This window comes from Protopterus annectens, chromosome 11.part0, assembly GCF_019279795.1.
Source record: "Protopterus annectens isolate FY-2018-M chromosome 11.part0, PAN1.0, whole genome shotgun sequence".
Classification (NCBI taxonomy): Eukaryota; Metazoa; Chordata; order Ceratodontiformes; family Protopteridae; genus Protopterus; species Protopterus annectens.
Genome location: NC_056745.1, coordinates 1,272,203,282 through 1,272,221,194, shown reverse-complemented (window position 1 = coordinate 1,272,221,194; position 17,913 = coordinate 1,272,203,282).

Here is a 17,913-nt window from a genome sequence, read left to right as displayed (position 1 = left end):
CATTTTTCCATGATTTTAGCAAGAGGAGAGAGCAAGGCTATGGGTCGGTAGTTAGAGAGTTCAGTTGATTTTCCTCCCTTATGAAGGGGAATAACATGAGATATTTTCCAGAGAGAAGGAATGTAGCCTTCTTCAATGGTTCTGTTAATCAGGATGGAGATGGGATAGGTCAGTGCATTAGCAGCAACTTTTAGATACATAGCAGGTAGATGGTCCGCAGATGGAGAGGATGGTTTAAGTTTATGTAGCAGAGAACGAATTAGTGCAGAGGGAACACGTTGAAGTTGAAATGTGGGAATGGAAGTGTTAGAGGAGGAGGAAAGACTGGAAATATCAGGGGAGAGTTGATTGGAAAGAGACTGGACAGTTTCAGTAAAGAAGGTGTTAAAGGCATCGGCAGTGTGTTTGGGGTTATATTGGGAGGTGCCTGCTGGTCTTGGAGTGTCCGATTGGCCAGGCTTCATGAGATTATTTATTCCTGCCCAGAACTTTTGTGGGTTATGCAGGTTAGCCTGTTGCAAATGGCAGTAGTAGTTTCTTTTATCCAAAATTACTGCTTTTTTTGTAATGTTTCTTATTTGTTTAAAGTTGAGATGGTCTGTGGGATCTTTAGTACTGCGGTATTTGGACCAGAGTTTATTTTTCAGGATAATCTTTTGCCTTGTGTCCTTTGTTAGCCAAGGGGCGGCTCTTAAGGAAAGTCTGATGGACCTTGTGGAAGCATGTGTGTCAAGAATAGATAGGAATTTAGAGTTAAAATATGTCACAGCATCATCCAGTGGGAGGTGTTTAAGAGGAGACAAATTGCAGGACCTAAGTTCTGCTTCAAATCTATCGGGGTTAAAAGTTTTGTTTGTTCTAACTATTTTGTATTTTGTTAAGTTAGGTTTATCAGTTTTATGTCTAATTAGATAAATAAGGGCATGGTCACTTATATCATCAGGTAGTGTACCTACTGTATATGTTTGGTGGTGGCTATTTATCAGAATCCAGTCTAAAATGCTTTCTTTGTTGGTAGGTTTATTTCTTCTGGTAGGAGAGAGAATAGTTTGTGAGAAACCATGTAGATTTAAGAGGGTGGAAGGGTAAGCTGAAGAGCAGGTATTCCAGTCTATATTGACATCTCCAAGGACTATTGTTTCTTGTGGAAATTGTATGGCCAGCCAGTTAAGGATTTCTTCTAAGGTACTACTGTTATTGCCTGGGGGCAGGTATATGCAGATTATGTAGATGGATTTGAAGGCATTAACTTGGAGTTTGGATATAAGGATTTCAGCATTACTTTTGGAGGGAGGTTTATCCTGTAAGGCAGTGATTTGCATCCCTGATTTATAGAGGATTGCAACCCCACCACCTTTTTTTGTAGTGCGGTCAAGTTGAAGAATGTTGTAGCCAGGGGGAATAATCTCTTTGTCCTGAGTTACTGGTTTAAGCCAGGTTTCAGTTAAGCAAAGGATGTCGAATGAGTGTGCATCAAGTAGTGCATGGAGGGGGGCAATTTTATTTGTAATACTGCGGATGTTAAGGTGAGCTATTATTAGAGAGTTTGAGGGTTTGGTTAGTTTATTTGAGTTAGAGGAGAGAGTGGAAAGTGGGTTTGCAGCTGTGGTGTTGTTTGGGTCTGGGTTGAGGTAAGTGGATAGGTCGTACTGTATGTATGGTTTAGTGTAGGGTTAGAAGTAGGGTTTTGTAAAGTGTATGTGTGTGGATTATTTATTTTTGGTGTGTTTCTCAGAACAGCAAATTTTTTTAGTGTAGGGTTAGAAGTAGGGTTTTGTAAAGTGTATGTGTGTGGATTATTTATTTTTGGTGTGTTTCTCAGAACAGCAAATTTTTTTCCCTGGGAAAAAGTTTGCTGTTCTGAGCATTCGTTGTTATCACATTTCAAACTTCCAAGTTCGAGCTTATGGTGTTCGATATTTTGGAAGTTCGATTATGTGATATAAAGCCAGATTTAACTAGGGCTTCTCTCTCTCTCTCTCTCTCTCTCTCTCTCTTTTTCTCTGACTCTGTCTGTCTCTCTCACTCTCTCTCTCTCTCACATACACACCTCAACTTCTTAGTGCAAGAAATATGGACAAAGCCTTAAATAAACAGGGACAAATTATAAATACTGCTTTCATGAACTTATAAAATTGATAGAATAACAGGATTTGTGTTGATATGCATTTTTCTAAAGGATATGATGTCTAAAACTATTTAGCAACTTCAATCCTTTTTAGGAGGAAAATGGGGCAAAAATCGGGACATTTTGCAAAAACCTGGACAGCTGAGGAATATGCTACCTACCTTTTACACACATACACACACGCACACACACACACACACACACACACACACACACACACACACACACACACACATATACACACACGCACACACGCACACACACACACACACACACACACACACACACACACACACACACACACACACACACACACATACACACACACATACACACAAGCACACACTTACATGCATAGGCGCTGAAAGCTGTTGAAGACTGGGGAGGCAGAGGGTGAGAGGGGCACTTAGTGATCTAAAAAGGGCAATTTTTTAAAAACTATTTACTACCACAACATAGGTTCACTTAGAGGACATTTTAAGCTTAGCCAGTTTCCCTTTTGGTGCTTGAATTAACATTTCTTGATTGGTCTTACCTATCCCATGGCTGATAATTGTACATTAGCCCTAATGATAATAACATGTTCATAACATAGATAATTTGAGGGGACCCATGTAAGGGATGCAGCATTTAGGAACTGCCTCTATCCACTAGTGGCATGAGGAGCAATCCTGGAGTACATTTTTTATTACCCATCCTTAGATCCAAGTTGCATTTGAATATGGACAGGGATGAGCTTTATAGGTTCATAGGTTCATAGGTAGATACTGGGCTATCTGCCCGAAGGCATATATTAGCCCAGCCATGTTGTGCAGTACTCACGCCCCCCCTTTAGTTAGTTCCCTAGGCCCTTGATCTAGCAGCTAGTACCCTTGGCCCCTATCTAGTAGAGCTGTTGGCATGATTCCTGGTGTGAAATTTCTGTTGCCCATCCACTCGTCAAGGTTCCTCTTGAAGAGTGATAGTGAGAGGCTCTGTCTTATGTAGATCGGGACCTTGTCCCATAGCAAGGGAAGTCTTTGCAAAGGGAATCTATCCCTCCAGCATTTTCTATTCATTGTTGTGCTGAGGTTTATATCCCTACAGCATGTAGCTCGAGTAGATTTGGTTTTGCTAAGATGGAGCATGTTCAACAGTTCTGGGTTGGACATGGCTCTGTATGTTAGACAGAGATCGCCTCTGAGAAGGCGGTATGCAACAGAGAAAAGCCTTCGTTTTTTTCAATCGTGCTGCATAGGGCAACTGTTTGAGGCTAGCAATCCTCTTAGTGAGGTATCTCTGTGGTCTCTCCAGCTGCTGGAAATGCCTGGCCAGGTACATTCCAATTGGTGCATTGTACTCAATAATAGGTCTGATGAGGGAAGAGTAGAGGGGCACTACTACATCCTTAGATCTTGATGCAAACCCTTTCATGATCAGATGGGTCACATAGAAGGATTTTCTAACCACCTTGGCAACATGGTTGTCAAAGGAAAGCTGACTATCTACTTGGGTCCCTAGATTCCTTATTACTTCTTCAGATTTCAGGGGGTTACCTCCTATGTGGTAGTTCGTGGGTACTCTGTTTTTTCCAAAGGGGATTACTACGCTTTTTTTGCATTTAGCTTGAGACCATGACTTTGACACCATGCATCAGTCTCATTAAGGCCCTTCTGGAGGATATCCATGTCAGCCAGAGACTCTATTATAGCACCCAGTTTGCAGTCGTCCGCAAACTTGGTCAGCCACAGCCCTTCAGTGCTTGCCTATACTTCTGAGAAGTATATGCCAAACAGGAGGGGCCGCAGGACAGAGACCTGAGGCATACCACTCATTACTGGTCTGGATTCGGACATAGATCCCACTACTCTTACTTTGTGGGATCTGTCTGAGAGCCAGTTTGCGATCCATCTTGTGACGTAAGGGTTTATGCCCAGGTTGGTGAGTTTATCAATAATACCCGAATGGGGAATGGTGTCAAATGATTTAGCGAGGTCAAGGTAAGCCATGTGTACCTCCTTTCCCTTATCTATAGCCTGAGTAATTGTCACAAAGAAGTCCACCAGGTTCAGATGGCATGATCTGCCCTTGACGAAGCTGAACTGTGTGGGGTCAAGTGTTTGGAGGTTCCCAATCTTTTGATTTATGAGTTCCATAATGATTCACTCCATTGCCTTACAGATCAGACTGGTCAGGCTTATTGGTCGGTAGTTCCCAGGGTCGGTTCTGGGCCCACCCTTGTGCAGCGGAACCACTGTTGCTGTGCACCATTCTATGGGCACATATCCTGTCGAGAGGCTGAGACTGAACAGGGTATTTAGATGCGGGGTTAATTCATTTTGGAGCTCGCATATGACACATCCCGGGATACCATCTGGTCCCATGGAGGCAGTGTTTTTAGCTTTAGATAGAGCCTTATTAACCAATGTATCAGTAATAATTGGAGTTACACAATCCCCTGGAATAGTAATAGACCCTGCAGGTGGTAAGGGGGGGGGGTTTGCACTGAACCTGTAAGCCAAGATGTTGGCAATGTCAGTGGGGTCAGTGTATTTTGTTCCATTTTATACTAGCTCAGAACAGACCTGAGCATTGCCATTTTGGTTTTTGACGTAACCATAGAAGACCTTATGGTTATCCTTCACATCCTTGGCAACTTTCTTTTCGAAATTGGCTTTAGTTGACTTGATGAGGGCCCTCAATTTCTTACTGATGCTGATCAGGGATGATTTTTCTACTTGAGATTTGGCCTTTTTTTGTATGTCTCCTCCTTTTATTGTATAGTTTGCTTATGGCCGGGGTCCACCAGACTGGTTTCTTCTTGCTTGAGGAAGGAGTCTTGGTTTTATTTGAGATAGCACAGTCTATGAAATCCTGAAGATGTATATAAAGTGCCTTGGTGTAAGATTCTGCATCCTGGATATCATTATCCTTCTGCAAGGGAATAGTGAAGCTTTCCACTTCTGACACAAGTAGTTTGAAGTTTGCTTTGGAAAGGTTTTTTACGATGGTTTCATTGACTGGGGGAGGTGGAGGGGTGAGGATGTCAAGGGTTATCATTTTGTGGTCTGATCTGACCAGAGAGGGAGTGATAACAGGTGTGGTACAATGGGTGCCCATATTTGTGATGACTAAATCCAATATGTTGTCCCCTCTAGTGGCAGAACATACCAGTTGTTCAAGGGCATTTGAATTTATAAATTCTATGAACCGCTGGGCATAGGAGTTAGAACTTTGGTAGTTCACCCAGTCTATACCAGGGTAGTTGAAATCACCCAAAATTATGGTGTTGGGTAGGACTTTTATATTTTTCAATGCCTCAAGGAATGCTGAGTGAGCATCTTGGGACATGATGGGCAATCTATAACAGGCTACGAGTTGAAATGTGGTTTTGCCTGCTGATAGTTGCGCATGGATGATATCTGGGGCATCATGCTGCGCCACTAACCTGGAGATGTGGGTATCCTTGATGAATATGGATACACCTCCACCCTTTGTACTGCGATCCGGTAACTGAGGCCAGAAGGTATGATATGAATTGTAACTTGGTAGTGCTGGGGTGCTCTCTGGAGCCTTAAACCAGGTTTCCGTCATTGCACAAACATTGATTTTCTCCATACTGAGGAGTGCCTCGAGTGCGTGCATTTTGTGGTTGAGATTTCTGGTGTTGAGTAGCATTACCCTTAGTTTTTGGTTACCTGTGCTGGTTACGGTGGTTAGTTTGTCCTTTGAGCCTTGCCTTAAAAAGGCACTATGGGGACGGCAAGAGACTTGGCCAGTATTCGAAAGCCTAGGGGTAACAGGTGCAAACCATCTCTGGCGAAACAGCGAGGCTTGTCTATCATGTCATCCCAGGCAGACAGACACTGGATCCCCTTAGAATGACACAAGAAGTTTAGCCAAGTGTTGAAATTGATAATTTTGTCTTTGTATTGTGGTATCATTCTAGGTGAAGGTAGTATGCTACTCAAGGTCAGGGTCATGCCAGCTTGGGCTACATGATCAGAGAGCTCCTCAATGTCTTTTTTCATGTAGTCCAGGGAGGTACTTCTTAGATCATTCACACCAACATGTACAATGACAGTATCATACTTGTACTTGTTCTGGAGTGACCTAAGTGCCTGTGTTATGTGGCGGATCCTAGCACCCGACAGGCAGCTGACAGTAACCTTCTCCTTGTTCAGCCTGGTGAGTGGAACATCTGTGTGCCTTACTATAGAGTCTCCTATTACTAGCGTGTTGGGTATGGTGTTTTGCCTTAGGGGCTGTCATGAGGCACACTGCTGAGGTGAATTATGTGTTTTCTGGCTTGTGTTTGGAGGTGCAGGTTGCTTGCTTGTCTGCTTTGGAGGGCCCTGTTTCTTTTTCAGATTGGTACCTAGTGCCTCCGAATATGTTTTTGTGTATTTATGTGTATGTTTTGCCGGTGCTTGTTTTGTAGATCCATGTGTGACTGGTGGTGTGATGCTAGTGTGTCTCTTCTCCTCTTGACTGTCTGTTACAGTCATGGGTTGAGAGTGCTTAGCCTCCAGTCTGGCTGTGTATTTGCATCTCTCACAAGTGTTTGTGTCTAGAGGTAAGAGTAGTGGGTTGTCTGTATACATGAGGCAGTTGTGACATTGCCTCAGGATGCCCAATTCCACCAGATGAACTGGAGAGTACACCTAAAGCTGACCTCTGGACATGCTTGGAAAAGTAAATTTCACTTGTCTTTGTTTTACTTGAATGAATAGTCTGTAACCCCCTGCTGTTCCAGCAGCAGCTCCTTCCCCAGCAATTCCAGTGTCCCATTACTTGGCTATTTCTCCTCAGTTACCATAAACACTGTACAAACCTGTCAGCGTGCATACTGTTTTCTTATTTACTTCTACAATGATTACAGAAATTGAAATAAAACAGCACAAACAGTGAGCCATTTGTTAAACAAAGAATACAGTCTTGCAATGAAAACAGACTTAGCATGAGCAGTAAACTTCTCGGCCCTTAAAACTCACATTCATTGAAAGGGCATGAAAACCCACATTCATTTTTTATCTGTCCAGTGCTGGACTAAGCTTACCTCTGGGTTGTTTTATTTTTATTTTATTTATTTTATTTTACATTTGTTGACCGGGCTAGTCTAACTGGATACATGTCCATTTTCAGTAGAGGCCCGGGGAGATAAGCTCCAAGACAGAACAATGAAAAACAACAACATAACAAATAGGTAACATTAAACTAAAATCATAATGACAATGCATAATTACAGGTTAACACAGTAAATATGTCAGTTCTGAGTGCAGGCATTATATAGCATACTGGTACACTATGTGGTGATCTAGAGGGAGATAGAACTGTGGTCAAAAGGAAGGAATCACAGTTTATGAGTAGAAAGGTTAGGTAGAGCAAAGTATGAAGAGACACATAACTAGTCAGGGTTAGTACAGGGGCATAACCAGTGCGTTCTGAGGAACACTTTCAATTTGTTTTTGAAGAGTGATAGTGAGGGAAGTGAGGAAAGTTCACTGGGGAGGAGATTCCAGGCTTTTCCAACAGTATGAGGGAGTTGCCAGCCTTGTTGTTTGGTTTAGAGGTATGTACTAGAAGTTTGTGAGATGACCTTAATGATTTAAGATTTTTATAGGGGTGATGAGTGTGGATAGAATAGGAGTTTTGGAAGGTTTGTAAAGAGTGTTGTGGGCTATAGATCGTTGATGGAATTTAATCAGGTTTTGTAGTTCATGTTTTTTTTCAAACTATAGGCTCCTTACACATTTTTAGGGCCATACATACATGTATGTGTTCTTTGATTCACCTTCCTGATTGTATTAAATCATAGTTACTAGGTAACTCTTCCAGAGGAGGACATTCACAGGACTGCAGCATCCACTCCCTTTAAAGTACAACACAGTACAGCAGATAACACAATCCCCCCAGTAGCAGCAGATAACACAATCCCACCAGCAGCAGATAACACAAACCCCCAGACAGTTGAGAGGTATGGGACTTATTTGTAATGCACAAGGACTTGGGGTGCCATCCTCACACCCTAAATAAGATCAAATCTCCTACTAGAGTCTATGAGGTGACAGTGCTGGTAAACAAAGAGCAGCTGTAGCAGAAGAAACAATTCTAAAAGCTCTCAGCATGTCTCTCAGTTATCCCTGTTCTTGCAGAATGTAATTCAGTTTCATATTTTTGCACTGTCATTTATAAAATATTTGATTTTACATTAAATATTAGAGGAACATAGTCAGTCAATAATGCCATTCATTATAGTTAATTATTATCTTATTGCCCAGAAAATGTAGCACATTTGCTCTCTCTGCCTTTTAAAATAAATTAAACTAATATAAAAAAATTGTGCAATATGTAGCCTGATTTAAGCTTCCTGGTGTTGTTTTGGTGCTAAACTTGTTTTAAAGTTGTGCCTTACAAATTTCTTATTTTTGGCAGTATCCTTCTTGCCCAGACATGGGTCCACTTAAAACGGATCAAAACATGAAACATGCTGTCAGAAATTAGCTATTTAAGGGTCTGAAGGCTATGGTCATAGTAGTCTGCTTAGTATTATCAATTACTTTAGTGGCATTTTGCCTCTTTCTGAATTTCAAAGCATCAGAGCTGCAAGAGAGTCACATTGTTAAAGGATTGTAAGGGAGATTTAACAAGCCTGCATCTGCTACAACTTTTCTGAGTGAGTATAGCACCATGCCCCTTTTCCTACAGAATAAGCTTGATCGTTTGCTGCAAGAAGTGATTGCGTCTTCCAGTTCATTACTTCCACCCACACATACAAAGAGAGAGGCCAAGCTGCTGACCAACTAGTTTATAAATAAGTCTCTGGCTGGCAAAAGTTCAGTTCCTCGTTATTGGTGGGTCGTCACAGTTCTCTGCGGGTAAGACTCACTAATTCTAAGCAATGCAAAATGCCATATATGTGTCTGGGAATGGGGGCTTACTTCAGCTGAATCAAAATATATATTTTCAACAGCAACTAAAATTCTTCGTATTTGTTCGACCTCACATGTACACTATTAACTGTTTGCTAATAGGATGATTCTTCAGGCACAAATGTTTCTTTTCAAAGGTTACCTCAGAGCAATGTCTGACAAACTGACTTGTTCAACCATACGTTAAGCAGAGACAGAGGGAATCAAACCAAAGTTAAGTGTCTTAGCAAGGCAATGGTGAATTATACTCAATAAATAATTCTGGCAGCTTATAACACAATCCCCCAGCAGCAACAGATAACACAATCCCCGCAAGCAGCATATATCCAAACACATTCCTCAATTCCAACATCTCCTTACCTGAAAGCTGTGCCTGACCAGAAACATGATCCCTGAAGCAGCAGCATCATCTATCCAAAATAGCTTGCCTGACATACACGCTACTTCAGGTAAGCAGGCAACGGGCAGCCTGCAGCATATAGTCCAAGGTTTGATTCCTGCAGCCTCCATTTGCCTCTTTTGTGACACTGAATAAGTCATTCAGCTAGACAGTAATCCTGGGCTTTAGCTTAGTCAACAAAACATAAAAATCGAACATGTCACGTGATTCAAAGGAAAACTGCATGCTGTGCTTAGGAATGTTTATGTGCGCTACAGCGGACGTCCCCTAAGCAGATGTATACAACTTCAAGTTATAAAACATACATCACTTCTTTTGTCACAGACATATTTCACTGAAAGTACTTCTATCCAAAAGAAAATCCCTAAAAGTGTAGGTACTGAAATGAAAAAAGGCCTTGGAATTTGCAGCTGTGAAAAATATTGCTTCTTCTAGGGATGAACCTCCAACTCTCTCATGTGAGAAGCCGCAGTACAGCACATGTATCTTTTTCTGACATTTGTAACCAATTCCAAAATTCTACTATTCGGGGAACAAGATAAACCTAGGGCTTCTGGTGAACTCAGACTGAAACTGCTGTTTCCATCAAAACAGCCGTTTTCATGACATTTAAATAACTGTGCTTGTCAGAGCTCAGACTGGGTTCTTATGCATTAATGAGTAAATTTGCAACCCTTTCTTCAACAGGCAGCTGCTACTTTATCCATGTTAAAAAAAAACAAGTGAATCCATGTTAAAAAAAACAAAGCATCAATACATCAGTAAAGACCTTAATTTTAAGACATTAGACTACATCACCTTGAAGTCCCTTCACCTCTGATCCTTTATTCACAGACAAGCCAGTCACATATGATTGCAAACCTACCTCCCTGGGTAGAAAAGGAGTATATCACTCTCTATTATCTCATCCCATGACCACCCTTTACAGCAGCCCCCATCTATCTCTAAATCTGTGCTTCAGCAAAGCACATAAGCAGCATGTCGATTTATCATCAGGCTGACTCACTCTATGCATCAATCGTACTCCCAGCTTGAAGATTTTGGCCTGAATGTGATACACATTAATTACTCAGAAATGTTATCTCTTCTATGAAAAAATATTAAGATCACCAGAATTAATATACTGCTGTTATTGACATAATGTATTTCTAATCCACAAAATGCATAAACTGGCTAATCAACACCTCAGTATTATTAAAATGTAATGTAAATTCTACGGGTAAACTGAGATATTTCACTTAAGAAGTCTTGCTTAACTTTCAGATAGTAAGTACATTTATAACTAAACTAATTTATGGCGTGAATTTCGTAACATCATTCTTTGTCTGTTTGGACTGTAATAGCTGAGAAGTATTGTATAATATCTGCTGTCAGACAGACAATAGAACAACACTAAGGGGAATCTGTGTCTAAAAAGTCTTCAGATATTCAGATGACAGTTAACTACCCTGGGAGCAAAAGTATGAACTCCTTTCAGCAGCTCTTGTACCTTCCAGTGACTGCATTTGTAAACACATAATATTTTATACAAAAAGGTGCTGTCAACAACATTCATATGCAAGCCACACAGTCTGAATATATTCAGCAGATGCTTGGTAACTGGTGAGATGTTGCTGCATAAAAAATGTTTTCACTTCTGAGATTAGTATAAAGTGCTATAGTTATCAAAATACAAGGCCTGCTGTCTGTTCAATGCACAAAAAATAAACTCTTGTTCCAGAGATTTTAAAATAAGTTTTAACCAGCAATAGAAGACATTATCCATCTGTGTATCTGACAAATAATGCTGACACATCTTTTTTTAGCACTCTTTGTCGCAAAAACATTGGGTACAAATTCAAACAGACTTATTCCCAATGTAATTCAGTTATTCCATGGGTAATATAATTTTTTCAATATGCATTACAGAGGAGTAAATCACTTATATTGACTTTTAAATCTTTACTAAGGAGCAGCTTACTAATAAATGTAAAAATTACTCATTTGCGTGACTGCAATAGGAATATTAACTTACTTGTCCTCTGCATTTGCATTTATTGATAATTTTCAAAGCATATTCTCTACCTGTCGACCTGTGAAAAGAAGACAGCTGCTAGAAAAATCACTCAGGCTAGGTGGCATTATCTTTTTCATAGAGTGTGAGAGAGGAAATGATCTTTATGGCCAATATAATATACCTGTTTGGAAATTCGCACCTAACTTGTGTTTGGCATAAATACATGATGCAGACGCACACAAGGCTTCCGGTCCTCCTAGACGATGAGTTTTTGTTTTTCCGCTGCCCTCAGGGACTAGACTAGACAAGACAAGAAGTGCTCCCTCCCCCTCGCTCAGTGGTTCCAGCACCCTTGCTTACCTGTTACTTGTACCTTCTTCGTCTGCAGTCCAAATGTCTTCCGGAATTCAAATTCACCACGCGAGCAGAAGATGAAGATGTAAACTAGATGCAAAGGGCATTCTTAAAGAAGAATGCCCAAAAAAAAATGTATTTATTTTTTTTAATTAAGAGAAAATGAATCTCTTGGTCAGCCAGTTCCAGGGGGGTGCAAGTGCACCCCCTTGTACCTACCTGTTGGCGCCCTTACCTGCAGGTAAACATTATTTCTCTCTTCAAACACTTTTTTTATATACACTGCTATAGCGTAGATTAGCTGATACCTGAGTGGGTACCAGTTTAATAGCAGCAGGTCATAATCAGAAATTATGTTGCAAAATATTTGTTTTGTAAGCCTTCTGATTCCTGATTGTTTTGGAAGAGAATGCATACAGTTGTACACATACAATTTACTGCTAACAGATGCATTACATTGTGACTTGTGCACAATTGTTTTGATTCAACCTACTCATTACAGTGATGAGTGTTCAGATATCATACTGCTTGACTCAGTAGGTTGTCATATGTTGTAACTATTGTCCACAGTAGTCTCTGATATCTTTCTCCTCATTTATACAATGACATGATTTGTCCACCCATATGCATCATTGGATGCAGACAGTAAAATATGTTTGTTGACCAATCATACATTGTTACAATGCTAATGACGTGTGTGTGCATGTGTCTAAGCATATATAATCGACCAGGAAAGAATACTGTTGTCCTTTTTACGAGTATGACATATCGAGCCATGGGTAACTCTGTCCATAATAGCTGTGACTCAGTCCCTGTGTAAACTGCCATCATGACTGTATTGTGTTGTACTCTGAATTTCATGGGAGTATTCTGCATAATAGACATTTTGTTTTCTTTACTGTTGTGTTTTGCAATTAATATTTATAGAGCATTGTACCTGTGGACTTTCACCAATCTGAAGTTAACAATGTGCATGCACGTGTGGGGCCACTACCACCTGAATCATCAGAAGAAGATGGTGATGATGATGAGGAGGAGGATGAGCCTGGACCTGCCACTGTTTGAGTCATCCTGCCTGCATACCAGAGACTATGTCACCATGGCCATGATAGAGATGATTTTCAGGATGAGATCAGGGAGGTCATTACTAATGTGTCCCAAACACAACAGATGGATATGACGGGGGACCTTCTTTGATGAGATGGCATGGGTTATCCAGTATTTATTCAGTACGATAGCTTGTGAGATCATTTGGGATTCTTATCCACATCCACCTGTTCCCCTCAGTTGGTAAGTATTGTCTGTCTGCTACACTTGTGTTCTGCAGCCACCATGGTGACTGACATTTAATTGGACTGAATATGCACTCTTGTGCATGCATACAATGTATCTTTCATGCTTATGTGTTATCATTGTGCCTGTAAACATGTATCTTACTGGGACAACTGACAGACAACATATGTTGTCCATAGTCCAACAGCAAGAGTGTCATATGTCATGGGTGTCTGTTTTGGCATATCAGTTATGTACACCATACAGACATCATTCCACATGGTTTTAGATGACAGCTTTTATGATGTCCCGCTCTCATGATGTGGTGTTGTGTCATGGTTTGGCAATACTGATGCCATGTAGAATCAGACATGGATATATCCTGTGTATGTGCAGTCCTATTTATCTGACTGCTTTAAAGAGCAAGGTAACATTGATCTGTAGACAGCTGCTGTACACAGTGTTACAAAGTACACATTCTTTTACAGTACAACACAATATGTTTGTTGTATGTAGCATTTCCACACCCATGATGTAGTGACATTAGTGTACACCTTCCATAAATAGTTGTATACGTAATGATTGTATGTATTTGTGCACATAGTCAGGTACATAGTGACACAGATATGTAGCTTTGACAAGTGAACACTCAGTAATGTACTGCAAATGTGCTGTAATGATGCTCACAGAGGTGTCCTCTGCTCCGTAACGAGCAATGTGGTGGACATACACGTTTCCTTATTTTACATTTGCATGACAGTATATTTGTATGTGATTGAAATTTTTAAATTACTTACCTATACATGTAGATGTGACATGATTACACATTACTGTGTATGTGTGTTTTATACTTGTCCAGTTTTGTGAACATCAGCAGTCCATCTGTTCATTTGATATGTATTTTACATTTGTTTAATCTGATGCCTGCGTGTCTTCTACAGCACCCTGTGTGTCTCACACATGTATTTCCATTTGCATTGTGTCACCTTACCGTGCCCTTTTTTACCATGATGAGGTCCCAGGTCCAGCTCCTTACCACTGTAATATACCACTAGTGTTTATTGCAGGACTGTTTGCCTTTGTCAAAACTACTGTCCATTGCCAGTTATTAATTTGAGATGGTGAACATGTGCTAAATGTATGAGCATATTACAATGTGGGATATATGCACATAAGCTGCTGGCCAATGCTTACAATATATCATTATTCTCATTCTACTAGTATGTTACCCACTATATATATATTTTCACATCCATATTCATAGTGTGCAATATTCAATATTATACCATGACCCCCCATTATTATTCCAAAACGTGCACGCTGATTGGCCAGCGTGCCCGTTGTAAATCGAGTTATACTAATGGAAAAAGGTCCGGTCGCCCGGACTTTTTTCCATTAGTATAACTCTCTTTTTAAAACACTGTCTCGCTATGTTAAATGGGTTTAACATAGCGAGACAGCTTTAAAATAAGCAACGAAATCTCCGTTGCTTATTTTAAAGCTGTCTCACTATGCTAAACCCATTTAACATAGCGAGACAGGTTTAAAAAAAAGCAACGGAGAAAGCAAGATCTCCGTTGCTTTTTATGTTCGCTATCTTAAATGAGTTTAACATAGCGAGACAGTTTTAAAATAAGCAACGGACATCTCCGTTGCTTATTTTAAAGCTGTCTCGCTATGTTAAACCCATTTAACATAGGGAAACACTAGAAAAAAAGCAACGGAGATCTTGCTTTCTCCGTTGCTTTTGCCCACAGCTCTGATGTACTGCGCAGGCGCGCAGTACATCAGAACTGCCGCGGATGCCAGACATCTGCGGAAGGGCAGCAAACAGGCATTATACTATGCCATTATTTAAGAAAAGTAATAGTTTCTTTTCTTAAATAATGTCATGGTATAATAGCAGTAACCCACTTCTGGGTGTGGGTAATGCTGTATTTACCCACGGTTGGCTTTGTTTGGTCCTCGGCTTCGCCTGACCAAACCACGCCAACCGTGGGTAAATCCAGCATTACCCACACCCAGGCGTGGGTTATTGCTATATTCTGTCCTGTTATATTTTTATCATATTATCAGATGTCATTAATGTAGGTATGTGTATTGACCTTGATTTCATGTACATTCCATTTATGCCACTGAAACACATATATAACACAGGCACACCTGTGCATTGCCTTTGACGTGGCATATGTATGTAACATACACATATTTAATTGGGTACACCTACTTGTGTATGCACCAGCCTTGGCTGATCTTCTGAAGTACTTCTGTTTGGCACTTTGCTTGGTTGTTTGCCATTCACATGCATGGTCATAGATTTATTTCTGTCCTCTGGAGAAATGTACCATTACTTAACCTGCATTTGCTCATCTGTGATGTGGCTTGGCTAGCTCCTGCATTGACTGATGCCCTAAAAGGATATATGTATATTAATCCAGTATGTATTGTGATCCTAATTTATTACCCAGGAATACACACATACCATTGGTCATACACATCCAGGTATGTCTGTCATACATTATGCGACATGTGCTAACATAATAGTGCATAGGTACATTTTTTCTGCATTTCATCATGAATCCTCACTCTGTTTGACAATGTTCCATTGCCCATGTTGCACAGTGTGCTGTCAGTATAACTAGCCTGCCCATACTGTTTTTTTCCCAGCCTTTGTCTGTCTTGTGTTGTGCTTTTTGTTCAATGGGTATACCTGCTGTGCTTACCTACACTTCCCTCTCCCTATGTTTACCTTTCATTCCATTCTTTAAAAAAATAAAAAATATTGCCTATTCCCAGCAAAAAATATATTGCCCATGTCAATCTAATGTTCCCTCAGATTTTCATATTCCACCATTCCTCTTGTTTGTCCTTCTTCTTCACCCATACCCCACATCTTCTTTGCTATTTCCCACTTTCATTGGGTGTGTGCATTACTTGTGTTTCCCACAACCCACAGTTAGCACATGTTAGTTATGGCAAAGTGGCCCTTCAGCTTTAACTTGTTTTATTAGGAAATTTACATATTCCTTTGGAATCTGTAAATCCAAGTTAATATTTTTTTAATGATACATGTATTATGTAGATACCCATAGTTGTCTCTGATTTTAAAATTATGAGTGATGTGAACATATATGTATTACAAATAACCTTGCAGCTTTGGAGCACATATTATAAGTTAGTGGATGGGACACAGACATATACATGATTTTCTAATGCATTTCTGTGTGTACTCCTGCTAATTTTTGTTCCAATTACCATACAGATTATTTTGGGATACGTGGCATTTTTAATGTGTGTGTGTGTGTGTGTGTGTGTGTGTGTGTGTGTGTGTGTGTGTGTGTGTGTGTCTTTTTCTGTGTCGGGGGGGGTTACTACAGAGTCAGTAACATTCCATAGTTGTCCATAGACTTTCTGTACAGATTTTCTTTCTGAACAACTATCAGGATTCTTGATCTGTGATATATTTCCATATATTTGGTAATGTACAACATTATTGAGCAACTATTTCTTAACACTTCTGGATTACTTGCACATTTATATAGTGCACTATTGAAACTGTGGTACTCCATTGTGCATTGTGGTATTCCAAGTTTCTTGTTGCATATTAGTATATTGCAATGTTATCTAAATGTTTCACCCTCAGAATGGTGCAATGCACCAGATTCCATGAACTTTCCGGAATCCAGCTCATAATGTTTTTTATCAAATTATCAAATGTACTTTGACTGTGGGCAAAACAATTTATTTGATTAACAAGAAAAACTTTCACCAAAAATGATACCATTTAATTTGCCTGTATAGATGTAAATAATTTATAATAATGTTTTAATATGGATAGTGGCCATTTCAAGTATACCTGTGTTGGGTCTTTGTTTTGCTTCTCGATAATAGAAATGATTTTTTGTAGCCTTGATGTGAGCACCACATTTACCAAATCATGGTCTGCTAATGCACAAATATAGCAATAATCATGTCTTTCCTCTTAAGACCATCAAGGACTATCAAGGAAAACAATTTTTCTCATTTTCTATGTGTTCAGCATTGATTTTGTTTCCTCAACTGTAATTTCAAACATGAACAGTGATACCTGTTCGATTTTTTATCTAGACAATTCCAAAGTAGATTAATATTCATTAAAATGCCAGAGTGCTAGAGATGAAAAAGGGGCCATTCCTCCAAAATAGGGACCGTTAAGAAGTCTGGAAGACAGGCTGATCTTCCTAAGATATTTAGCTAGTCTGCGCATTGTAATGAAAGATAGCAATGGTCATGAGTAAATACTGATTTGTTGGCACAACATAAAACTGTATTTTCTGTGGTTTGCAAAATAGCTGTGTTTTTTCCAGGGAACATAACAATTACTGGCAGAGCATATTCAAGTTTTGTCAATAGTGCACCTATTGCAATTGCCCTTCTGGCTTCTTTTTTTTTTCTCAAAATTTTTTTTTATTTTATTTTTCAAATACATTTGAATGAATTCCATAGTATTTATACATAACATCTTAAATAACTATGTACACTATTTATATTAGCCTGATACTATAACAAATCTTAATGTATACAGTTACTTTATAAGTATGTCCAATCCATTATCAGAGTGTCTGATCAATTACTGTATAGTGTCAATCAACAATAAGACTTTTCCCCAATGGTTGTTGATAAATGGCTTTGGATAAATTCTTAGTTCTTTAATTTTAATTTCCAATAATGCTGTGGTCTTCAGTAGGCTGTAGAAGTCTTCCAAAGTTGGTACTGTGTTTGTATTCCATCTTCTTGTTATACACTTCCTTGAAATTGCAAGTATAGTCCATACTAGATACATGTTTAACCTATTCAAATGAGGACCTTCATT